General features: G+C 38.3%; 1 protein-coding gene across 1 annotated transcript in view; it reads left to right on the top strand.

Annotated features, from left to right (window-relative positions):
* Window positions 1–17,913: 17,913 nt before the first annotated feature.
* Window positions 17,914–27,664, top strand: part of LOC110116086 (protein-lysine methyltransferase METTL21C) — a 43,004-nt gene continuing 33,253 nt past the window's right edge. The window contains exons 1-2 of the mRNA XM_020849544.2: window positions 17,914–17,924; window positions 19,612–19,616. The gene's annotated coding sequence lies outside the window, so the exon portion shown is untranslated. The remainder of the gene's footprint in view (window positions 17,925–19,611; window positions 19,617–27,664) is intronic.

Here is a 27,664-nt window from a genome sequence, read left to right as displayed (position 1 = left end):
ACTTTAAACAAGATATCCCTGAAGCTTCTTCTTCCAAGCATTCATGTTCTTAATATATATATATTAGCAATTTGGAGCCGACTTGCTTAACCCCGATTATGATAAATTTTGAAAGTGCAATAAGATTCTTGAAGCTTAAATTATTTAGTGTACTATGATATTTCATTTTTTGTGTCACCTTGGATGATTTTAGGATTGTTTTTCTTCTGGCCGGATGCTCCTGTTGATTGGGTTTCTTTCCGTGGCTCTCTTTTTGCAAGGAGTTGTATTGGGAGATTTTCATGGCTATGTTCGTGGAGGCGTTCCTACAAGGTTGTAATTCTTATATCCTTTTCTCCTACTTTTATTTTGTATTTTTTCTCTTTGAGTTTTAAATTTTATAGGTTCTGTCCTATCGATCTTAGATGAGCTTCAAGATAGATATAACTTATAACTGTCGGCTCTCTCATTGGGTTTTGTAGTGGAATGAGTTTTTCAGCAACCTCAACTAAGAAACCTAAACCCTAAACAATATAAATATAACATCGATCAAATTGTAAGCTTTGTGATATGCTATTTGTTTTCAATGTGCTTAATGTTAATTGGAGCTATAGGCTTTTAAGTTGTTGGGGCTTGTCATTTGGTGGCCCTTTATTTATCTTTTGGATTGTAACTAGAGTGGGATCTTTGACTCTTAGCTTCCTTTTAATTTTGTTTGTAGCTCTTTGAGCATTAGCGAGTTATTGATTTTTTTAAGGACTTGCAACACTTTTTTTATAATTAACATGTAGGCACTTCTATGAGTTTTACAAAAAAAAAAATGTATATATATATATCATCAATCCATATATATATAATGATAAAGTTTTTAATCTCTTGATGTCGAAAGATGATTCAATCATTGATCATAATTATGAGTATAATACAATTATGAGATAATTGAATTTTATGAAAATCAAATTTGCTTATGGCTGGAATCCATCATTAATTTTAGTTTGCTTTTTTATTGCCCAAAAGCTAGGATGAAAATATGACAAGCATCCAGAGTTCTTATAGATCATCCACCAAGAATCTCAATACTACAAGAGATTTCATCTTTAATAAGGATATCATACAACATGAAAAAAAGAACATCATCTAATTTAAATATTGACAACATAGAACAAGTAGCAAAACAAAAGCAATAATAAAGGGATAGATATATCAAAATATAATGATAAAAACTAATAGTTAAATTACAATATTGCAAATCTTGAGATTTACTAAGTGGATGCTTTTGTTTTTTTTTTTTTCTTCTTCATTTTAATTATGACAAAATTTACTAAGTGAATGTTGATATTAGAATAAGCTTAGGCTTAGGCATGTAGTGAAAGATTGCATGACAAGCTTGAATGAAGTTAAAACCAAAGGAAGTGATAATGCATGTCATTATATTGTAGAAGATGTTCATGGTGCATTGATATTCAATGCTAGCAATCCAATAGAGATATGTACATTAGGTTTGCTCAATAGTAACACGACAGATGGGGCACTTTTTTGCACTTCTCTACACAAGATCTGTAGATATCACCGGATTTAGCTAATAAAGGTGTAAAAAGCAACCTAGCAGGTCAATGGCTATGTAAGATTTAGGTTTTCTTGGGACGGTTTTCTTCTTAGTTCTTAAAGCGGCTTTTTAATATATAATTTTTAATTTTTTAAATAAAAAGCTGCTTTAAGAAGTAGTAAGAAAGCCAGGTAATTTGATGTAAGAACAGCCTCGACCCAAAATTCAGTAGGAAGATAGGCGGCATGTGGCAGAGTTCGTGTTATATCTAGGAGATGACGATTTTACGTTCTGCAACGCCATTTTGTTCTGGGGTGTAGGGACAACTTAGTTGATGGAATATGCCTTTTGTTTGAAGGTGAAGCTTGTGTATTCACCGCCGTCGTCAGAGCGAAGAATTTTAATTTTTGAATTGAATAGTGTGTTAATGAGTTGGTTAAATTGTTAGAATTTTATTAAAGTTCCGGATTTGTTATGCATAAGAAAAAGCCAACAAAAAACATGAGTAATCGTCAATAAAAGTTACAAAATATCGATATCCATTTAAAGAGGAAATGGGAGTTGGACCCCAAACATATGAATGTATTAAAGAAAAAAGAGAAGATACATTTGTTGTACTATTATAGAATGGAAATTTATGACTCTTTGTCATTTTATATGAATTGCAGAGAAAAGACTGGTTGGAAATACATAGAGAGGGATGAAGTTTTGCTATAGTTTGCATGAATTGATGATGAGGGTGACCGAGGCGAGCGTGCCATAGAGTTGTTGGATGCTATGAAATGTTGTAGTTGATTTGTTGGGGTGTGATGGGACTTGATAAAGTTCGTCATGGTGGTGACCACGAAAAAGAACATGATTGTCCCTGAGGTCCTTAATATTGAAGCTAGTGGAGTCAAAAGAGATGGAGCAGTTGTTGTCAGTGGTAAGTTTGTGAATAGAAAGAAAATTATGGGATATTGAAGGAACATGTAGAAGGTTGTGAAGGAAGAGCTTACGGTGGGAATTTGGTAGAGGTAATATCCCTTGTTTGGTGTGTTGGATCGGAAGGGCTATGCCATTGGCTATAGATACACTATCCAATCCCTAATAAGGCAAAGCTTGTTATAAGTTGGATGCATCGGCTGTTAAGTAATTTGTGGCTCTATAATCTAGAACCCAAATAAAATGTAGGGGATGACTGCTGCTGAGAGAAGTATGCTCGAGTTGAATTGGGGGTTGCTGGTATATACCGCATGTTGTACCTATGCCAACATGATAATGCCGTGTTTGACATTATTGCAAATTAGATAAGTTGGGCGGGATTGATTCTGAGGTTGCGAACTTCGGCCAAATGGAACCGGAGATCGTGGTGAAGATCGTCTTCCACGAGAAGGTCTTGGCTGCCAATTTTGACTTGACTGATTCGATGAGGGTGAAGTTCGGCTTGTATAGAGAGCTTGATGATCTTTGGGTTGAACCAATTCTTTGAGAAGTTCATTTTGTTGGTGTATTTCTTCGCTACATATGAGAGAATAAAGAACTTCAAAACTGATAGGTTGAAGAGCTGTGCGAATCGAAGTCTTGAAGGAATTATAGGTGATGGGCAAGCCATTTAAAATGTAGAGAATTATATCTTTAGAGTAGATTTGAGAACCTGCTGCCGCAATATTATCTACTAGCTAGAGCCTTGATTTGGGTGAGGTATTGAGTCATGGTGTTATCACTCTTTTGTATATGATGTAACTCATTCTTTAATTGGATAACTCGAGATCGATTAGTAGGCTGAAACGAAGCTTTAGAGTTGTTCAAATGTCATTAGTTGTGGTTAAGGCAAGGACATACGGATGGATTGGGGATGATATGGTAGAAAGAAGGTGTGAAACTAGATTTTGATCAACTAGTTTCCATAGACGTTATTCTATGTAATCTGACGAAGTAGTGGCGAAAGAAATGCATTCAGGTGGGCATCGAAGACTACATGTTAGATAGCCTTCAAATTCATTTGCCGAAAATACTTTGTATATTTGCAATCACCAAATGGGATAGTTGTCATTTGCAAGTTGAAGATTGACAAAAGATTTGATGTTGGACATCAAAAATTTTGGAGGAGGTATGTTGTATTCAGCCATTGATGCAAGAATGGAGGAGGTGGGATGGGAACTTGTTGAGTCCTGATCAGCCATTAGAAGGAGGGTGGTGGTGGCCTTCACTTCTCTGATACCATGTAGAAACTAAGAAGACGGTATCCAAAACTTAAAGACAGTAAGAAAATAGAGAATTGCATATTGATTTTCTATATATTTATTACAAGAGACTAGATGTCTATATATAGTAATTAAGTACACTTATAGATGTAAGTTATGCTTAGTAATGCCTGCACGTTGGTGTAACCGGATGAACAGATTCAATTAGTGGAAGCAGTTAGAACCTAATGCTTACAGTTGATGGTAGTTTGTAGAACCGTGTGCTAACAAAAAAGCCGTCCCAAAAGAAACCTTAAATAATGGGTATAATTGAGCTGAGCTGGTAAATATGTCCGATTCTGTGCAAGACTTATGAAATAAGAAATGTAGTTTTAAAATAGCTAGCTCTTTAAAAATATTTATAAACAACTTACCAGCAAGCAAACCTAGATCTACTAAATAGCTAGCTCTTTAAAAATATTTATAAGCAACTTACCTTAAAACATCAAGATTTAAGATTTCAATTGCAAAGCTCGAAAAATATGGAACTCTGAATTCTTTCTTCTATTAATTTGTTGTTCTTTTTCATTCGATTTCCAATCCTTTCAACATTTTACAGCTAAAGTTCCTTTGGATTTTAATTCATCTTACTCTTTCATAAAGAGACGAACTGGCTCAAACTAAAGGCTGAGCTTTAATTAATTAAAGTGAAACTCAATCTCATGGTAAGGACGATTTGAGCTCAACTTAGCTCATCAGGCTTCTAATCTAAATCACTTGAAAAGAAAAGGAAAAATCCATAAAAATTGCAAATCAAACTTGCACAAAGTTCAGTGTTGACGCGGGAGAAGGACCATGAATGTTTCTGCCCCAAAGCAAATTCTGCATAGAACATTTTCCTGAAAAAAAATGGTAGAGACGCTATAGAATCTGCCTAGGATCAGTGCTGAACGTTGAGAAGGAAGGAAGTGAGTTAACTACATATGATGCAACATACACTAAGGAGCTGTTTGATTGCAGGATTTAGGCCGGATATGAGGTGGATTTGAGCGAAATTCAGTCAAACGGCCTAAAATGTAAAATCAAATTTCACGGCAAATGAAAGCCGCCGTAGGCAGAAAATTCCGCCTTTTCATGCTAAATCCCAGATTTCCGCAATCCCGTTTTTGGCCGGAATACGAAATCCATTGACTCGAGAGGAAGAGTCCACTTGTTAAATCCGATCTATAGCCAAAGAGTCACACCGGATTTAATAGAATTCATTATGAATGTTTCCAATCATTTTTCAGAATTTAGGCCCCTCAGGATTTCTGAAATCCAGATTTAGAGGATTTACGAAATCCTACTTAAATCAAATCCTGGGTGCTACCAAACCACCCCTAATGATGAAATAAAGGACATGAATGGATCGAATCATTAAGTGGATTGTATTGCTAAGTGATATGAAAACAATGTCGGTGGCAACACTATAGAATTGTTGTAATTTTTATTAATGAAGTCGTGCCAGGTTATAGCTGATCACATTTTGAAGAGCATGAATGTTTGTACAAATGTTACTCAACATCATAATTGAGAATAAATGGGATAGAAATAGAGGCACTTATGAACGGGAGATTATTCTGTGCCACCGGACGAGAGAACCGTCCGGTTACGTTCGGTACCGTGAGCGGTACATTTTTTGAGTGACTTTGCACATTTTTATTGGTCTCCGGACGACGTCCAGACTCTGCACAGAATAATAAATCCTTTCCAACAATAACAAAATCAGACTTACCATTGTCTAACCATCATCATCTCACACCATGATTGGATCCCCTTCCTAATCAAATAGCATTTAAAACTGCTCAACCTCCAAACCCAGAGACAGTTCTCCAAGACGATGTATAGTAACGAAAATTACTGGTAAAATTCCTCAAAGTCGCCCTATCAGTTATGTCTCTTTATATTTATAGATTGCAAATTCGGTGACAAGCATACAATTGTCATTTGGATAGCTATATTCCACGGCGTGCCAAGCCTAGCCTAATACAACTTATAGGCACAGATTCTACTTACCATACAAGTAACCTATATCTCCAAACGAAAATCTCATCTTTCACTCCAAAATATAGTGAAATTAAAAAATGTCGTGATTCATCTCCAATCGAACTCGATTTTGCTCCCAGGTAACCGTCTTTCTCTTTCTCACGTTTCTTCGGCAAATCCGGTAGAGACAGAAAAATAACACAGGTGAACAGTATCACTCTAATATTGGCGTCGCACTGTTCACCCTCAACCATATACCAGAAGTTTTACCGTTCGGTTGGAGCCCGCGAGCAACGTCATACATTCGTTTGGAATTCCATTGGAGAAGGCCTAACAGGACAAACTAAACTAAAAACTTTTATAACAGAATATTGCTGCAGCTTAGCACAACTTCCATCTACTACTTTGACTTGAATTTTGCTCCTGTCCTGTTTTCTTCTTCTATCTCTTTTATTGTACTTACTGGATTCATGTCAATACTTCCCCTCGAAGATTGGAATTATTATTCCTTCAGGTTACCTGATGTAGCTCTACGTCAGGTAGCTAATAATATGTCGCCACGTGCTCTTACTCTTTACCACGCGGCCCGACAACCCGACCCGGAACGGACCCGGGAGTTTGCGTATTGCTCGGTATTGCTAGGTGTTGGTCGATTTTGCTCGATGAACGAAAAATATCATTCTGTGAAGACCAATACCGAGCAATACCGATCAATACCGAGCAATACCGAGCGATACCGAGTTCTTTTAGGTATTACTCGGTATTGCTCGGTATTAGTCTTCACATAGCGGTATTTCTCATTATTGCCAAGCAATACCGAGTCATACCTAGCAATACCGAGCAAATACCGAGCAATACGCGAACATAGTAATCCCGGATTCGGTCATCGGGTCGCGCGGTAAAGAGTAAGAGCACGTGGCGACATATTATTGACTACCTGACGTAGAGCTACATCAGGTAACCTGACGGAATAAATTCCGAAGATTGGCCATGTCATTAAGGTCGAAGTGATGATAGGAAGCTCACAAATCTTCAAGAAATGCCAATGAGGCGTCTTCTCTGGCAACAGGCCTTCCATCTGAAACAAAACTTGCTCTTTTATTGTCTGCAAATGTCGTAATATTTTATCACATTCTCGAAGCAAAATAGATATTGCTTCAATACCTGAAGACCGGGAGTTATCTGGAATAATAGAAGGTGGTGTTCTACCATAAACCACTTGGAATGGAGATAAGTGCAAAAAATATGTGTTCTCGTATTATATCAAAATTTTACCTAAGTTTAGAATTTTCATCCATTATGGTGGTGAGAGCTTAACAAAACAACTCGAACATAACCTCGGTTTGACCATAGGATTCCAGATAATAAGAATTACTATGACGCAAATTGTGAAAAAGGATCACGATCTAATACACTCGTATGCAGTTAATTATGGGCTTGAAATGGTACCCTCTACTCGGTATTGAGCTCGATATTTTACAGTACCGAGTTCAATATTACTCGGTACTATGAAGTACCGAATGGTAAGCTGTGTCCGGTGTCCGAACCCAATAATCCCTCCATCGATTGAGGAGAAGATCATCTTAAACCTTATTTGTCATTTATATTTCTCTCTTTATTTATATATTTTCCTCATTTTAATCATTTATCTTCACATTACTAGTTTTTTCAAAATTAAAAATTTCATCAATTTTTTTAATTTTTTTTTAAAATTATTTTAAAATCTCCAAATTTTCTTTTATAGGAAATTTTGTAATTAAAGCCAACAAATTATACTAGAGAAAGATTACAATATTTAAATTTAAATCATGTAGCTTAAAAATAATTCTAAATTTTTTTCCTTCTTTTTTTTTCATTTCCCAATTTTTTATTAGCCACCCTAAAGGAGAGACTGGCCTGCCCTGCCTGTTTGAGTTTGCCATTTATTTCAAAATAAAGATATTAAATTTTACTTTGATAAAATTTATATAAAGGGAAGGAGCAAGTGAATGAATAATATTTTAAAGAAACTAATAGATAAAATTCATGCATGGATCTAATAAATATTGAATTAAATAAGCTCTCATACTAAACTAGAACATTTGTGATCATGATTCATGACAACTAAGTAACATATTGCTTAAACTAATCTTCTTTGGTTAATCAAAGTGGTATGATTCAAGTGATTAAAATTTTAATCTATTTCAAATTGGTAGAATTTCTTGTAAAAAAATTAGGCGAAGAAGACATGAGAAAAAAAATGTAACAAATTTTATGCGAAAAAGAGTCAAAGAGTAGTCAAGAAAATTAACATAGTTGATATTCTATCAAGCTGAACAAGATTTAACTCAGGTTTTGTTTGGGAAGACTTATTTACTGCTTTTTAAAACAACTTTTTATTAATATTTTTTTCTTGTAACAACTTTTTAATGCAAATTAAACTCTTTAATTTTTTAATAGAAAGTTGCAGTAGTAAGAAAGCAGTCCCAAATGAAATCTCAAATAACTTTTTTTTTAATAGCCATAGATATAGTTCTCAATTAACTTTGTAAAATTATATTTAAAATAAAAATATATATGAAATAATAAGATAATATGCTTTCTTCTACTACGAGTATAAAAGGCACTCATGCACAAAAAAAAAAGAAAAAAAAAAAAAAAAAAAGATATTGCCAAGAAATGAAAAACCTAACAACTATCGTCGGGAAAGACATCATAACAAACTTACATGAAATATAAAATATGAAATACTAACCACCATAACAATATTGAAATCAATATCTTCCAGGTTCTAAACCATACTAATTTCAATAGGAAAAACAATCAAAGGAAGAAACTTGCTGCATGCTAGAATGTACACAGCGATAGAGTTTAAATTTTACGTCTTAGCGTTGTATAGATATCCAGCTCACACACAGAGAACACAAGATATTTTTACGTGGAAAACCCAGGAAAGGGGAAAAATCACGGGGTCTGGCCCTGTCTGAAAATGATTTCACTAGTGTTTGGGTAAATTATAATGGACTGACTCATCCCTGAGGGCGATCAGATTAAAAATATCAATCGTTTGATTGAAATCTAATGATAAATTGGGATGAAATTACGGCGTCACTTGGTGGACTAGCAGAAGTCCAGTATTACATGAAAATTTAGGCGTCAAGTGATGGTCTGACAGAACTCTGAGTTTACTCCGGGTGTCAACTGGCGGTCCAGTCTAACTATAGGCCTTAGGCGGTGGTCTAGTAGAACTTGGGCCCTCAGGTGATGGTTTGGCGGAGCTCAGGCCTCAGGTGGTGATCCGGCGGAGGTGAGAGCCTCAAGTGGTGGTCTTGCGGAACTCAGGACCTCAAGTAGTGGTTCGGCGAAGGTGAGGGCCTCAAGTGGTGGTCCGGAGAAGGTGATGGCCTCAAGTGGTGGTTCGGCGGAGGTGATAGCCTCAAGTGGTGGTCCGACAGAGCAACGACGTCAGGTGGTGGTCCGACAGAACTTAGGCGGTGGTGGAAGAGGAGCAAGGAGGCAAGAGTGATCTCTGATTTCTCTCTTGAATCCTTTGGCTTGGGGTCCCTTTTTAAGAGAAATGAGGGGTCTATTTATAGATTTCTGAATTGGCATGACCCGTATGTGAGAGATTAAGGGTTGGATGGATGGCCGATGTTGAATCCCTTGATCAAGGACTATTTGATGGACATTTGCATGTCTTAGTGATGTTGGAATTTGGTGATCTTGGGCTCGTTGTATTCGTATCGTCGAGCCGCTCGATCTGACTATAAGCATGTTATGTTTGGAAATTGTTTGGTAATCCAAATTGTGGTTTGAACCTTCCAACAGCGCTTCTAACCCTTGATTTGGACCCATTTGGGCTTGGATTGTGTTGGATTTGTGTTGTTGGGTTCGTATTCTCAAGACGTTCATTTTGACTATAAGTTTGCTGAAATTGGAGTTCGGATGGCCCTAATTTTATTTTTGGAAGTTTTCTACTTGATTTTGCATCGAGATTCGTGCCCGATCAAGATAATTTTTTGATGATGTATCAAAACTAATAAAGCCAACAAAGAGAAAAAAAACCCCAAAATTCAAATGAGAAAACAAAGCAGTAGGAATAAGTAGATAGCTAGATTAGCAGATAGAGGTAATATGCGTGGAACTCTGCTCCAAATAAGCAATAAACAACCTTTTTTTTTTTTCATCAACTGGCTTTTCCATTGTCTCTTTTGGGCTTTATTGGGCTGAGGAACGTTAGGTCCATTCCAATACACACGATCCTTCTTTCATATAATATAGTGTATTATTCTTCTCTTTTGAAGACCTTCTAATTTTCTTATGATGTTATTCGTAGGCTTCACCAATGTGACTAATGGTTGAAATTAAATTATTACTAGATAGTTAAATGTGCAAGGTAAGACAATAATTTAAATAATTACTTTGAGCAAGCATTAATGTTATTTCATCATTGATTTTTCTCATACTAAGAGAGGGTACAAAGGAACTCATACGTCCATCCTAAAGATCACTATCAACCATCATCGATCATTTAGGGCTATGGATATGAAGTTAAAACAAGTATTGGAGAAGTTGTGAAAGATAATGGAGAAATTAATAGAAGATTAAGGTTTCTATTATTCAAAATAAGATATTATAATGTGCTTAAATAAAATAGATTAAATTTATTTTTGACTTATATAGTATAGTTGTATATGCTGGAAATTTATGCAACATACATGCATGGTAGAGAGAGAGAGAGAGAGAGAGAGAGAGAGAGAGATAGATAGAGAGAGAGAGAGAGAGAGAGAGAGAGTTTAATGTCCTAATTTTGCATGAATATTCAACATACACACATATGAAAAGAAGGGGTGCAATAATTGTAAGAGACATCAAAGTTTTTATATGAAAAAAGTATGCAGTCTTTCCAAGTTAAAAAGACTCCATTATTATTTATTATTGATTACAAATGATGCCCTTCATTCAGGAAGAGTGTGGATACACTGTTAAGAATGTATTGCTTGGTTGAAATTAGAAAAGCCTTGTGACAGAAATCCAACATAAATTTTAGTTTGGAAGTTGAGAGTCAGAGTTGATGTTGATGACGTGTATTAGTTATATAAGTGATGTTGTGTGTTGACATTATCAGCTATAGTAGTTGATGAAGTCTCTAGAAATTGGAGTAATTTGGTGACATTGGTCAAGAGATTGTAAGTTGGTGGACTATAATCATGTGACGGTGGCTTGAGGATCATAGTCGATGGGTGATAGTGGTTAAAGGATTGTAATTGATCGGCATGAGAAGGAGGTTGAAAGAATTGTAATTGGCGGGCACGAAAGGATCATTGTAGGGCGATAGTGGTCGATAGACCGTTTTCAGGAGGAGGCGGCCTGAGAACCGTAGTAATGGGCAACTGAGGTTGAAGGACTGTTGTCGGTGGGCGACAAAGGTCAGAAGGATCATAGTGGATTGGCATGTGACAACATTCGAAGGATCATAGTCTGGCATTGATGATTAGATACTCATAGCTAGGAATAGTGATTCTAAGACTATAGTTGGAGGAAGAAAGAGGTCAAAGGAGAGCGACAATGTTTGAGGATCATAGTCGAGCGAAGGGGTTTCGATGACCATAGTCGAGCATGGTGGTTTGAGGACCATACTTGAGCATGGTGGTTTGAGGACCATAGTCGGGTGATCTTGGTCGAATGACATAATTGAGCGATGGTAGTCACAGAAGCACGGTCAGACAATGTTATTCAGAGGATCATAGTCGGGCAATGGTGGGCCAAGGATAGTAGTTGACTTGTTACAAAGGTTGGAGAACTATATGCAGGCGATGGTTGTTCGAGGACAACAATCGAATAATGGTGGTCGGAGGATCATAGTCGGACAATCATGGTCGGAGGACTGTATCCAGACGATATTGATTGGAGGCGCATAGTCAGACAACAATGATTAGAAGTCCTTAGTCAACAGGTAATGAATGTTAAAGAACCATAGACATGCAACAATGGTTCGAGGATCCTATTCGGATGATGATGGTGTGGGGATCATAGTCGGGTGATTGTGCTCGAAGGACCATAATTGGGCAATGATGTTCATAGGTCTGTAATCAACTGGTGATAGAGGTCAAAGAACATACAATAACTTACTTCACACATTCCTAATACACAAAATTAATATGATTCTCGGCTTAAAATAATTTAAAAATAAATAAAATATCACACATACATGAAAATAATACTGAAAATCGCATCTTCATTAACTATAATACAAATACATCATATCAAAAAATCATCTTAAAAGCAAGGCCTAACAACTGATCAACTGATCTGTACCAAGCACACACGATTGTTGGCAGGCTGCTTTGGCCGTGGCTGTAGGCTGTGATCAGTAGCAGAGGTGGAGCTGTGGAAGTACGCCAGATTTTTATATTTACGTAGAGAATTATAAAATTCGATTGACAAAAAAAAAAAAAGATTAATTAAGATTCAGAAATTAATATTTTAGATTAATAAATAACATTTCGGCTTCCTACAGAGCCCATCGTAGGTTTTGCGATATTTATATATTTTTTTGGTTAATAAGAAAAATATTGCATCATGCTATGACATTATCATGATTACACAGATTTTTAAATGATGAAAATAAATTAAATTGCTAGGCTTAATTTAATTTTTTTATTAATTATACTTTTGATTATAATAAAAATAACTGTGATCTCTAATAAATGTTTAAATTATTCTGTGAATATATTGTACATAGTTAAAGATCATGAAAAATGTGGAATCATTGTATGATATTTTTTTGTTGTAATTTTTTAAATAGATTAATGTTATATGTTAACTTCTTGACAACTAAAGCTAAAATTAATTAGCGATCCAGGCCATAATATTCTTATGACATGATCCTATAGTTAAAATGTCAAATAAACTAACTCCTATGCGGTTGTGCCGAGCGGCCGACGGTGAGCGTTGTTGTCGAGCGGGCATCGAACCTGACCCGTGAACCTTGCGCGGTGTGCTGACCTAGCACTTTCGCATGCTCCGGACTTCATATGCGCCTAACGAGCGAACGTGTCCGGACTTATTGATCGGTTAATCTGGGTTGATTTTGAGTTGCCGGGTCAACCAGAACCAAATCCGGTTTTAAAAACAGGTCAGAAACTCGAACCTGAACCAGACCCATATGACAAACAGGTTGGCCTGAACTCGAAATTTTTCGATCAGGTTTCGACTTGGGCAAGTTTTGACACCCCTAGCATAGATCATAAATCAAGCTAGGGGGCCATTTTATTGGATTAAAAATTGCAGAGTAAAATGAAATAAATGAATGTAATGTTTTTGAAATATTTATAGAATTGTTTGGATTAGTGTAAAATAAATGCATTTGTTTTTTTTTTAGTTTTGCTTGAAGAAAAAAATGAATGTTGGGTAAAGCCAAATGATGTTGGTGGCCAATGATAGGTGGTGTCCGATGGTTGTGACGGTGTAGGGTGGTGATCGAAAGCTGGCTATAAACATATGAAAATGGCTATAGGTGGTAGGGTGGCTAGAGTATTATTTTCTTTTATTTCAAATAAAAAAATTAATATTTTTAAAACCTTTGCATTAGAAATTCTTTATACTTATTTTATTTCAAAACCGAACAGCCCATTTGTATGAAAATATAATATATACAAAACTTTTTTGAAAAATAACACTTTGCTATTAAAATAAAAAATAATAGCAGATCTAATTACATATTAAAAAATTCAAATAATTTGAGCTATCTCACTTCATACGATTACAAATCATTTATCACAATCATCCATTAGTATATTACATTTATAGTTCAACGTACATCTAAAAAACATCAATTTTTATGAAAATTACATCTTGTATTTATATGATTTAGATTGAGTATTAATTTCTCTATTTAATATTTACATAATGAAAAACAAGTCAACACAACTTTATATTAAAATGTGTACGCCCCTATTCTTGTAGGTGTAAACATAGAATTTAGATTAAAAAAAATATCAAATTTGAAAGGGAAATATTATTTATATGCTCATAATATTTAGAATTAGAGAAATATGTCTTCTATTAAGAAACTATGCCTGAAAATTCTTTTTTGAACTAAATTATCTCTCTGTTGTTTATGTGAAATGTTTATTAAAGTCCTTTGTAAACAAAGTTATATTCCCTATGCAATCTAGGTTAAAAAAAAAAGGGAAATTTACATACATACCATTATATTTATAATCATTTACATATCTAACACCTAAAAATTTAATATTACTATTATACCACATAAAACTCATTTTATATATCACTTCTACCACTTCGTTACGTCGTCCGTCACGGCGTATTCTTCTCGTTGGAAATTTTCCGTTCGCAAATAGCTCTGCTCGCGAACACAATCGATCAGAATTCCATCTGCTAACGAAAACCTCTGCTCGTTGCTCACGTATTCTTCCTTCTACTCGCTGCTCGCGTCAGACTGATCGCGATCCTCTGCTCGGCTGCTTGAGATCGGAAGAACAAACCTGCTCGATCGGAATTCCATATGGTAACGAAAACCTTTGCTCGTTGCTCGCGTATTCTTCCTTCTGCTCGCTGCTCGCGTCTGGATGATCGCGATCCTCTGCTCGGTTGCTTGTGATCGCTGGTTCTGCTCGGCCGGTGTGATTCCCAACGGCAATTGTGAACGGCCGGTGCCGGAACAAGGTACATTTTCTTTTCTCTGTGGTTTTCTTTGTATTTCTTTATGCTCATTTTCTTTTGCCGTTATGAGAAAGAGAACTCTTGATTGCTGGTGGGCAGGTCTACAGCTTTGTGAGAATAACTAGCAGGTTTTCTTATTGTTACATGGCAATGGTAACCATTGATCTTTGCATTCTTTCGGGCCACCTCTATTAAAAAATCATAATAACCATTCATCTTTGCATTCTTTCTGTTACATAGAAGGTTTTAACTTAGGGTTTTGTTTCACTGCTTTCAAATACTGCTTCCTTGCTTCGGAAAAAAAAACAAAAACAAAAATGAAGGGCACGGATTAGGTTCACGATCTCAAAATTACAAAAAAAACCAACAGCAAACTCCAGATCTAAACTTGCCTTTATCTGCAAGGTTACCAAACACAGGGAAGCAAAAAAAAAAAAAAAACGGGAAAAAAAAAAAAAAAACAGCTGGGAGCGATAGATCTCAAAAGCAAGCTACAGATCTTCGGAAAAAAAAAAAAACAAATTGAAGGGCATGGATCATACCTTCTCCCGATCTCAAAAGCAAGCTATAGACTTCACCTTCCTCCCCTCTCGCGATCTCCGAAATCCTTGACCACTCGCTGCTCACACCGCTCTTTCAAATTCGCGGTAAAAAGAGGGGAGAAATACGGCGTGAGGTGGGGAAGTAACGGAGTGGTAGAAGTGATATATAAAATGAGTTTTAGGTGGTATAATAGTAATATTAAATTTTTAGGTGTTAGATATGTAATGGTTATAAATATAGTGGTATGTATGTAAATTTCCCAAAAAAAAACAAACAAACAAAGTTAGTTTCAAATAAGATTTGAGCAATATTCAATTAAACTTTATTTGAACTTTGCGTTAACCTTCCTTGAAACATGCCAATCTTGTCAAAGCCTTCTCCTCACATACCGTCAATCTCTTTAGCAAACCAGTTACTAGCTCATACTCAAAATACCATTCTTCTCAAATACTGATGGTCCAGTTGATCAGACCCCTAACGAATTGCTCGTCAAAATGAAGCCTCCAACTAGATCTTATGTGAAACCCTCTTTTTCATGAGAAATTATTTTGTGCGGTCACTAGACCGAACGGAGGCAAATCATACCACGTCAGGTCACCCAATACATAGCTACACACATCATTTGTACACAATTAAAAGTGACATGGCGTGCTCCGATTTGCCTTTGGACTCTGTCCGGTAACCGCACCGAATAATTTTTCCTTTTTTGCACACATTGATGGTCCTATGAACAAGCCCCATTGCCACCGTTCCTTTTGTCTTCCACACTACAGTCACATAAATCCCTAGATTCAAAATTGGTTCGAACTTAATTTGAATCATATTGTTTAAATTTAATTCATTTTTCTTGTTTTTTAAAAACATTAGATATAAAACAATTTTCATATTGAAAAAAATAATATAATGATCGTAGATCCCTTGTCTTCAAAAAGCAATTGGGTAATATTTTACCTGCTCAAATTTTTAATATTAGCCCAAAATATCATTAATAAAAAACAAGCTTTATGAACTTGCTCATTTTTATATTAATTCTGTATTAATTTGATGTTGAATTACGTTAAATAAAATATTCCTCTATAAAATTATTTTACATTCCTAATAAAAAAATATACTCTCCATCAAGAGATAAATTAATTAAAAATATCTTTATAAAAAAAATATTTCATATCATAAGAAATATCTCAACAAAATATTAAATTATTAAAATTCAATAATATCTAAAAGTAACCTGATCCCATAAAACACTTAATGCTGAGCAGGAAAGAAACCGCAGGACGGTCGAAAAAGAGCAGCCAAATTGCAGCACACAATGCTGCAAGTTGCCGTTCAAAATATTTGCAAGTGGATGATCGACGCTATTATATTCCTATAGTCCTAATCTGTAAATAAAATAACATTAAGTGGAGCCCAGCTTAGTTTGACCCATTTGCCATTCTAATGCGTTCATAACAGTACAAAAAAAGCACACGCAAGTATTTTTTTTATATATATTTTCATAATTTGATCAATCAAATTTTATATTGTATTCATTTCAAAATAATCACAATCAGTTGAGCTGATTTTTCTTGGATGCACTCACGATTGATACAGTTTGATCGAATCCAGAATCTCGCATTCATGATCTTTGCATTCCACTGTGCCCAAGAGAAACAATGGAAACACACAATACAATAGGTTGCTTATGTCATGACTTGCTCCGGTCCGGTCTCGGGTTTATTTGCTTCGCAGTAAGGGTGCAAATAAGTCGAGTCGAGTTCTAGCCAGAGGGTGTTCGAGAGCTCGAGTCGAGCTCAAAATCTGAGCTCGAGCTAGACTTGTCTCATGTCTAGCGGCTCCTCGAGCTCAATCCCGAGCTCTAATGTTGAGCTCTGTTCTGAGAAGGCTCGTCGTTGTATTCGTTGTCGTCTCGAGCTCCATTGTCGTCCTGACCTCCATCGTCGAGATCTATCATCATGAGCTCGTCGTCGCGTCCACTGTCATCCCGAGGTCCGTCGTCATCCCGGCCTTTGCCGTTGAGATCCTTCGTCCTGCTTGTCTTCAAGTTTGCCGTCGAGATTCGTCCTCCGTTGTCATCCCGAGCTTCACTACGAAGATCTACATGCTCCGTCATTTTCATTTTCCTGCCCGACCTTCAATTCGTCGTCCCGCCCACACCAACTGAGATTTCCTTTACCCACCTGGTTGTTAACACACCTCCACTCACTTGCGGTTAACATCATCATCATGCTCTGTCATCCCAGAAGAAGTGAACCTCGTCTCACTGACCCTGCAGTCTGGCGCCAACGGCTTCTGACTTTTCCAACAGCTTGTCTCCCCAAAGAGCTCTATATAAGCGTCTACTGTACACTGCAAATATTATGCTTCTCTAATGAGATGAAATGGCTTCTATGAAACTTTCCACTCTATGTTTTCCTCTTTTCTAACCTTGCAGGTCTCCGTTCATGGTATCAGAGCGTGAACCTCCTGCAGAACTTTCATCGCTGAAGGATGGCAGACCAATCTTCCCCCTCTCAGACGTCTTCTTCCTCGACGCTGCTCACCTCCATGACGGCAGTATCAATACCCCCTTCGCTCAAATTTTTGATGTCTAATCTCAAATTCATAGTGCATACTCACCTCACTATAGACAATTACGCCATGGCGTATTCAAATCTTTCAAGCCTTCATTGCCAATGGATTCGACGGCTACATCATCGGAACTCTTCCGTGTCCACCTGAAGGCTCAGAAACAGCTGCCGACCACAAACTGTGGAAACTCGTAGACCAGAATCTCATTTCGGCCCTGTATTCAACCATTTCACCGTCCGTGCTTCCTCACATTTTGCATCTCAAGACATCGCAGGACATCTGGAATGCGTTAGAGCTGCGTCTGCAACCTACAAAAAGATCAAGAGTGATACAGTTAAAGAACGAGCTTCATAACACTCAAATGCGCGACCTAACTGTAACACAATACCTGAGCAAGATCAAATCACTCATAGACAACATAGCTGCGGCTGGTTGTCACTTAGACACGGAGGATATCATTCACTACACTCTCAAAGGTCTACCGTCGTCATACAATCCATTCAAGGCAGCAATATGAATCTCATCGCATCCCATAACACTAGAGTCTCTCTACTCTCTGCTTTGCAGTGAAGAGATAAACTTACAATCCGAGGTGCAGCAGGACAATGCTGCGAATGCCGATCATCAGGCTTTATATGCCACAAGAGGTCGAGGAAGAACCTCCAACTACAGAGGCAACAGAGGACGCTCAACCACATTCAGCTCTGCTCAGACCAGCCGTCCCCCACCGTCTACTACCAAGACAGGAGAACGGACCTACTGCCAGATATGCGGCAAACCAGGTCATCTAGCTGTCGCCTGCTGGCACAGATACAACTCAAACTACATCTCTCCAACTCCATCCAACCCCAGAGCTCTACTCACGCAAAACCAATCATCTCCTACAAATGACTGTATTTTGTACTCGAGAGCATCTACACATCTCACGTCAGACATCTCCAATCTTCACCAATCAGCTCCGTATCAGGGTACCGACTCAGTCTCAACAACAAGTGGATCGTCTCTTCCAATCCTTCACAACGGCGCCGGTATCCTACCCCTACCCGATACTAACCGTAAGCTTCATCTCAAACATCTTCTTCACGTTCCTTCACTTACACACAATTTAATCTCCATTTCTCGTCTAACCGCTGATAATCAATGCTCCATCTCCTTTGATTCTAATGGTTTTATCATCAAGGATCTGCTGGACAACAAAATTCTTCTCCGTGGACATAATCGAAACAGAATCTACCCTCTGAACTCCGGCATTCAACATCCCACTCAAGCTCTCAGTACACAACTTGCTTCTGCCTCACTCTGGCACTCAAGATTGGGTCATCCTCATCAACGCACACTGAATACACTATCTAAACTTATACCTAGTATATGTAATAGATCTCAAAACTCTCTGTTCTTCCTGTAAAGTGGCTAAAAGCCACAAGCTTCCATTTCTGAAGGAAGCTAATCATGTATCACTACAGGAAAAACGCTGAAAACCGGCGGTTAGTATAGATTTACCGGCAGTTTTTAAAGTTACCGGCGGTCTAACGGCGGTTTGTGAACCGCCGGAAAAAACGACGTAGGAAACCATTTCCGACGGCTATTTACCGGCGGTTTATTTTTGCGGCGGTTTTCCGGCAGCCAATACCGCCGGTGACCACCGGAATTTTAACCGTCGGTCGGCCGGCGGTTAGGCCGCCGGTATTGTAACCGCCGGAAAACCACCGGTCAAATTACCGGCGATTTTCCGGCAGTTATACCTGGCGTCGTCTCGTTCATTAGACCGCCGGACGGCGCCGTTAGACCGCCGGTAAAGTACTGGCGGTGGACGGCGGTTATAGCCGTCGGTATTACCGACGGTTTAAACTGTCGGGCGTCCATTGTATAACCGCCGGCGGCCGTCGGTAAGCCGCCGGTACTTACCGGCGGTTTAATAATATAACCGGCGGCTTAGTTTGAGGGAATTATATTGTCAGCCGGATTAGTTTCCTTCATAAGACCAATACGTCATTAAAACACTCACGGGGAATATTATACTCAGTTTTAATACTTAGCATCCTCACTGCAATGGATAATTCCGAATGCGTACTGCAACCTTCCCAAATTGACTTTTGAGCTGAATGTAATAACTCAAAGAATTTTTGTGTCTCTGCATTTGGTGGCTCTTCCACATTAGACCTTAAATTATGACCTGCTACATCAAAAATAAGGTCTTCATAGGGTCTACTCATTTGATCTTCATCAAATGTTTCATAAGCTGTAGATGAACCAGCATGAGCATCTCTATGTGGCTCGTACTCGCCATGTGATGTCCAAATCCAATAGTTTGGAAGAAATCCCCTACGATATATATCAAGCTTCACATCATCGGGCTTTAGGAATGCTAGATTTTTATGCTTCGAACACGGACATCTAAACATTTTATCAAACTGAAAGGAAGGCAGTTGAGATGCAACTTGAATGAAAGTTTCAACTCCCTCTATAAATTCAACTGTCAATCCTTTTCGACCCGGCAACAATCTGTTATACATCCAATATCTCTCTTCTTGGATAGTCATTTGCACGTTGAAGTAAACGTACCCTACATGTTGGAGGCATAAACAATCTGTTATACATCGAAATAGATTTTTATGCTTTGAAGGACTTAATCATGCTCTAATTAATGTCTTGATCACCCAATGTCATAATCCCCTCACAAGGTCTATTACAACTAAAAGTACACATCATATATTCAGTTATAGATCTATTGAAGCGAAAACCTTATAAACTTTATAGTTGACCTCCATAATTCATGTTTTCCTTCAACTCCCTTTCTAGTCTTATCAACATCTTGCTGATCCTTGATATAATCCAACCGAAATAGGAAAATACTTGATCAAACCACCATGTATTTGAACACAAGTAATAGCTCCTACATACATATCAATAATGATTTTAATATAAGCATTATTAACTCCTTTCTTCTTAAGAACCCTCCATAGCACTTCTCTTGGAATATTAAGATATATTTTCTCTAAATAGATAAATATCATATATAGATCCTCCTTATTCTCATTATATTTCTCCATCAAACCTCTCAAAAAATGTATGACTTCCATTGCATCACAACCAAGCATTAATCCAAATTGATTTTGAGAAACATTAGTATCACACCTAAACCTATGCACCATAACTCTCTCCCACATTTTTAAAGTATAAAACATTAACTAACAAGATAATATCAACAAATAATCAAAGAAAAACCATAAAAAATAACCTTAAAAGAGAAATCGGTTTGTTTGGGGTCGGAATCGGTCGGCGGTCGGGCGTCGGAGTAAACTCGTCGGCGGCGGTCGGACTGGGGACGGCGGCGGTCTAGACCGCCGAAACAAAATCACTTATCACCGGCGGTGTAGACCGCCGGAAAACCGCCGGTTCATGTTGATATCCGGCGGTTTATAGACCGTCGGTAACACCGGCGGTGTATCGTAGCTAAGCCGCCGATTTGGCCGTCGTTATAGTCCGACGGCTTAACCGCCGGCGGAGCCGTCGGTAATACCGACGGTCTATAAACCGCCGGTATTTGCCATTTTTTCTGTAGTGTATATAAACTATTTAGTTTAATTCACACCGATGTTTGGGGTCCCTCCCCGATCCCTTCTCTAAATGGCCACCGATATTACATTATCTTTATAGACGATTGTTCTAGATTTTGCTGGCTATATATCATGAATGCTAAAAGTGAAAGTTTCTTAAAATTTAAACACTTTTACAACATGATTCAAACACATTTTCACTCCCCCATAGCTACACTTCGCTCGGATGGGGGAGGTGAATACACAAGCCAGGATTTCAAAAATTTTCTGCTCTCTCACGGAATTAAACATGAATTCAGCTGTCCTTACACTCCGGAACAAAACGGAGTCTCGGAACGAAAACACAGGCATCTGGTCGAGACAACCCGCACTCTACTTCATGTCGCCAACTATCTCATTAACAGATTACCCACATCGTCCCTCAATCATCAGATTCCATATCACCGTCTTCACGGCCATCTTCCTAATTATGAACATCTAAGAACCTTCGGCTGCTTGTTTTTTCCGTGGCTTCAACCTCAAACACCTCACAAATTAGCTCCTCGTTCCACTCCTTGCATCTTCCTAGGATACTCCACCTCACACAAGGGATACAAATGTTACAATCCGCAAAACCAAAAACTACACATTTCTCGTCATGTACACTTTCAAGAATTAAATTTTCCCTACACAACACCCCCACCTCTTTCCAACACTTCCTCTATTACGGCCACTCCTCCTCTCCTCTTAATTCCAACCTCTACTTACTCCTCCACACCGTCACAAACCACCCACACATCTCCTCAATTCACCTTATCACAATCACCTCCATCTGCTGACAATTCTCCCTCTAACTCCCACAACTCCAACTCTCCTCCTCCCCAACCAGTCACAGATCCTCTACAATCTCACCATCCAATGCAAACGAGACTCCAAACCCGCCACCTAAAACCAAAGAAGATCTTTGATTTACTTGCTGTTACTGACTCGAGCCCAACGCCCTCTAGCTACTCTCAAGCTATCAAACAGACAGTGTGGAGACAAGCGATGTCAGCCGAGTTCCTAGCACTTCAAAACCAAGGGACATGGTCTCTCATTTCCCCTCCTTCCCACGCTCCTATACTAGGCTGCCGGTGGACCTACAAGACCAAACTCAATGCAGATGGAACCATTCACCGCCACAAAGCTCGTCTAGTCGCGCAGGGCTACACTCAACAACGTGGCATCAATTATACGGAAACATTCAGCCCGGTGGCTAAAATGCCTACTATTCGGGTCCTGCTTGTCATCTCCACTCAAAGGAACTGGCCTCTACTTCAATTTGAAGTAGCTAATGCCTTCTTACACGGTGAGCTTCAAGACGAAGTCTATATGCAGCAACCACAGGGTTTTGTTGATCCAGATCATCCCGATCATGTGTGCAAACTACACAAAGCCATCTATGGCCTAAAGCAGGCTCCCAGACAGTGGTTTAACATGCTCACACAGTTTCTCTTAAACTTTGGCTTTAAGTTCAGTAAAGCTGACCCCTCCTTGCTGATCTAGATCACCCCGCAAATCCAACTGTTCCTGCGCATCTATGTTGATGACCTGCTATTGACCGGAAATCATCAGCAAACAATTCAACTACTGCTGCACCAACTACAGACAAACTTTGATCTAAAACAGCTCGGGACGGCAAAACTATTTCTGGGTATTCAAATCACTCAAACGCCCACTGGTCTCTTCCTAAGCCAATCACACTATGCTCGTGACATCTTGCTCTCATGTGGCTTCGACTCCTACAAACCAGTTGTCACTCATATCTCACTAAAGTCCTCAAATGACATTGCCGATCACACTCCATACAACAACCCCACTCTCTACCGCCAACTTGCAGAATCCTTGCAGTATCTAACGGTAACACGACCAGACATTGCCTTCACAACCAACATTATCTGTCAAAAAATGCACAGTCCGACTGTTTCTGATAATCTTCTCCTAAAGCGCCTACTCAGATATATCAAGGGGACAATGCACTATGTCCTTCCGCTCAAATCTGGTTCCCTACATCTCTCTACCTACAGTGATGCGGACTGGGCCGCTAACACAGAGGACGGAAAATCGATTTCAGCATTCTGCACCTTCCTTGGCGACAATCTTTTATCTTGGAGCGTGAAGAAACAATCAACAGTAGCAAGGTCCTCAACAGAGGCTGAATAGAGGGCATTAGCCGCGGCTACTTCAGACGTTCTTTGGTTACGTCGTCTAATGGCAGACTTTCAAGTCCCGCAACAAATGCCCACACCAATCTTCTGCGACAACATCTCTACACTTGCTCTCGCAAACAATCCAGTGTTTCATGCGAGAACCAAACACATAGAGATTGATCACCATTTCATCAGCGACCACATCAAAAACAAAATGATCGAGGTGTCTCACATTAGCTCACTGGATCAGCCGGCGGACATCCTCACCAAGCCATTGAATGCAATCAGATTTTCTCTTCTACGTGACAAATTAACACTCTGTCTCCCAGAGCGTTCATTTGAGGGGGGCTGTTAACACACCTCCACTCACCTGCGGTTAACATCATCATCATGCTCTGTCATCCCATAAGTAGTGAACCTCGTCTCACTGACCCTGCAGTCTGGCGCCAACGGCTTCTGACTTTTCCAACAGCTTGTCTCCCCAAAGAGCTCTATATAAGCGTCTACTGTACACTGCAAATATTATGCTTCTCTAATGAGATGAAATGGCTTTTATGAAACTTTCCACTCTCTGTTTTCCTCTTTTCTAACCTTGCAGATCTCCGTTCACTGGTCACCTCTGCAAGTTGCTCGACGAGCTGACGAGTCGAGCAGAGCTCTGTCGAGCTCAATAAGCCGTCGAGCTCAAATTCCTGTTTAAGCTCGACTCGCAAACTTGAAAAGCTCGGCTCGTCGAGCCCGAGCCAGCTCGTGAGTCAGCTTGACTTGGTTAAATCCCTACTCCGCACCTTTGATCTTTAGATTTTTATAATAAAAATTAAATAAAATATTATAAGTCTATGTTTTATTATTTTCTTTTTCAAATTTTTTTATTTTTTATTTTCCTTTTTATCATCACTCATTTTATTATGCCATTGTAAGCAAGCAATGCTCATTTGAAGTGCTAACTTTTGGGGTGCCATTATACCTAATTTAAGATTAGGTAGATATTTAACTTTAATCTAAGCATTAATGATGTCTGCATGTCTGGCTAAGTTTAGGGAGGGTGGAAAATACATGCAGGTAGTTAGGTAAAGCATTTTTTTGATAGTTTGCTAGCTGGAAAGTCGTCCCTCAAAGTGACTAAGCATTGTTTCTCTTACGTGGAGGGCCAGCGCTAAACTCATTGGGTGAATACTATATATTTTTTCTTTTTTATTAGAAGAAAAAAAAAAAAAGAGTTCGTTCATGTAAGGTTAGGCTATTTATTTAATTTGTAAGCATGTAATAATGTATATTGTATATGGCTTGTACAAGTGTGTTACATGTTTACCTATTTTCTAGAATTCTCGATCTGTTTACTTGTTCTGTATATGTAATTCTATATATATTGTTCTCTGTAATAGATTAGACAAGACTAATAAAGATTTCTTTCTTTCCTGTTTGTCTTCATGGTATCAGAGCTACGGCTCTAAGCTTCCGATATTCTGCTTCTTTCTTTCTGTCCCTTCCCTCCCGCTCCGATCATGGAGGCATCTACTGTCTCGCAAGCGGAAGACGACTTCATCTCTTCGTCCGACGAAAGCGTGGCTATACCAGCTGCACTTAAGTTCGTGATATCCAACATTAAGATCATTGTCCTGAAGTGGCTATATCAGGATTCGTCTCAGCTTACTCACTGTTATGAACCGACTACTTATGCCGAAGCCAGCAAACATGTGCAGTGGAGACGCGCCATGGCTGACGAATTCCATGCCTTGCAAAAGCAAGGAACATGGGATCTTGTTCCTCTACCTCCCAAGAATCCGGTTCTCGGTTGTCGCTGGACGTATCACATCAAACATAACACTGATGGAACCATTGCTCGTTTCAAAGCGCGTCTTATTGCGCAGGGAAATCACCAAAAATACGGTTTGAATTATCTTGAAACATTTAGTCCTGTGGCTAAGTTTCAAACTATACGCATTTTATTAACTATTGCGATTACTAACACTTGGCATGTGCATCAGTTAGACGTATCCAACGCTTTCCTACATGGCAACATCTCTGAAACGATCTACATGAAACAGCCAAAAGGGTTTGAAGACGACCTCTATCCAGCTCACATTTGCAAATTAAAGAAAGCCCTTTACGGCCTCAAACAAGCTCCTCGTCAATGGTTTCAGACGTTTTTGGACTTTCTGTTCTCTCTTGGTTTCACCTCAGGCAAAGCGGACTCTTCCTTATTTATTCTTCAAAATGATCACAGTCAAGTCTATTTGATCATCTATGTAGATGATATCCTTTTAACTGGAAACAACCCCTCTCTTATTGCTACGGTTACTTCTCAGCTCCATCAAAAATTTGCTATGAAAGAGCTCGGTTTGGTTAACAGTTTTTTGGGCATCAATATCACTACAACAGCAAAATCATATATGCTCTCTCAAACTCAATATGCTAAGTCAATACTGCAACTGGCTGATATGCAGGACTGTAAACCGTTAGCTAATCCCTGCTGCACTAAGTGCCCGGTCCCTGATGCTCACCCGGCATTCTCTACTGATCCAAAACTCTACAGACAACTAACCGGTTCCTTGCAGTATCTTACTATCACCCGACCGGATATATCATTTTCGGTTAACCAATTGTGCCAACATATGCACAACCCGGATTCTAATCATTTTCACTTTGTCGTTTTCTTCGTTATATAAAAGGCACTCTCTCACTTGGCTTACCAATTTTGCAGGGACCATTGGATCTACACTCGTACTCTGACGCTGACTGGGATGGTGACAAAGACACTCGTCGTTCCACCAGCGGCTACTGTACCTTCCTCGGCAACACACTTATCTCATGGAGTGTAAAGAAGCAACAAACAGTAGCTCGATCATCAACTGAAGCCGAGTATAGATCGCTCGCTACTGCTCTTGCAGATATCCTATGGCTCCGGCGTCTCTTAAGGGACTTCCGCATTACTTGTTCCTCTCCTACACCGCTACACTGTGACAGTACTTCAGCTATTTCCTTAGCCAACAACCCTGTATTTCACGCTCGAACCAAGCACATCGAAATCGATCACCACTTTATCAAAGACCACATTCTATCTCAAAATACTCAAATACTTCCTATCTCCACAAAGGATCAAATTGCTGATATCTTCACCAAACCGCTCTCTACTCCGCGCTATCATTTTCTTCGCAACAAGTTGACTGTTCAACTCCATCCATCAGCTTGATGGGGCGTAATAATGTATATTGTATATGGCTTGTACACGCGTGTTACCTGTTTACCTGTTTTCTAGAATTCTCGATCTGTTTACTTGTTCTGTATATGTAATTCTATATATATTGTTCTCTGTAATAGATTAGACAAGAATAATAAAGATTTCTTTCTTTCCTGTTTGTCTTCAGCATGCTCTTTTAAAAATCTTAATTCCTTTAAGTAAATGAATATGGTCTTAAAGGTATTGACTATGGGTGGAATTGAGTTGTAGTTAACTCAAATTCGAATATTGTATATCATGTTTTGCTCGAACTCGAGCTTGAACCCATACGTTGAGCTTCAACTAGCTTTATAAATATTGAGAGGATTGAGCTAAGCTCAACTCGATATTTGAGCTCAATTTTATACTTGAGATTGATCTATAGCTTATAAATTGGTAGTATCTAAATTTCTTCCTAGACATTAACCAAATGAGCTAGTTTGCTTCGACTGCAAGAGGCTCTTCACCTTCTTTGATGTTATGACTTGGTGATAACAAGATTCTGTTGCTTCAAAGATGACAACACGGGTCTCTTTTCATTCTTTCGTCTTTGGCATGCTGACATCATTTCCTCCACGCAATAATTGGTAAACAAAAGAAAATATGATACTCGAAAGCTGATAAGATGTAAAATGTGGCAGTCAACTATCGATCTCCTGACCATGTTATTTAGGGTTACAAATTAAATACTTATTTTCTTGAAAGATCTGATGGAATGTTAATTGATAAGCTAACAACTCGAGTTAGTTCATGTTTAACTTATAAAATGGGGAGAAAATTCAAGAACGATTGGTTGCCTAACTCTCTCCATTCCATAAGTCAAATGGAAATGGAAGGTCAGGACTAAAATATTGAGAAATTGAATATCTTGGGACTAAGATCATTAGAGTTTAGGGTTTAGGGCTTAGAATTTTTGAGTTCATCATTTGATAAGCCTTACTTATGAGCTTCTTAAAAAGAGCTTAATCCATTTTTTGATCCAACTTTGCTCATATATACCCTTAGGCAAAGCCTACTAGGCTTTAGGTATATTGTTAGATCAATTATAACTTAAACATTATCCCACAAATTTAATATTATTGATAACATCAACTAAGGGAAGTCATCATTATCCTCCATTAATACTAAATTTATGCTTAGTTTCGGACGACTTTTTTTACTACATTTTAAAGCAATTTTCTTGTACAAAATATTTATTTTTTTATTATAAAATTGTTTTAAGAAGC

This window comes from Dendrobium catenatum, unplaced genomic scaffold (genome assembly GCF_001605985.2).
Source record: "Dendrobium catenatum unplaced genomic scaffold, ASM160598v2 fragScaff_scaffold_53, whole genome shotgun sequence".
NCBI classification, from domain to species: Eukaryota; Viridiplantae; Streptophyta; class Magnoliopsida; order Asparagales; family Orchidaceae; genus Dendrobium; species Dendrobium catenatum.
The sequence above is the reverse complement of the archived record's forward strand: the minus strand, read 5'-3'. Positions and strand labels throughout refer to the sequence as shown.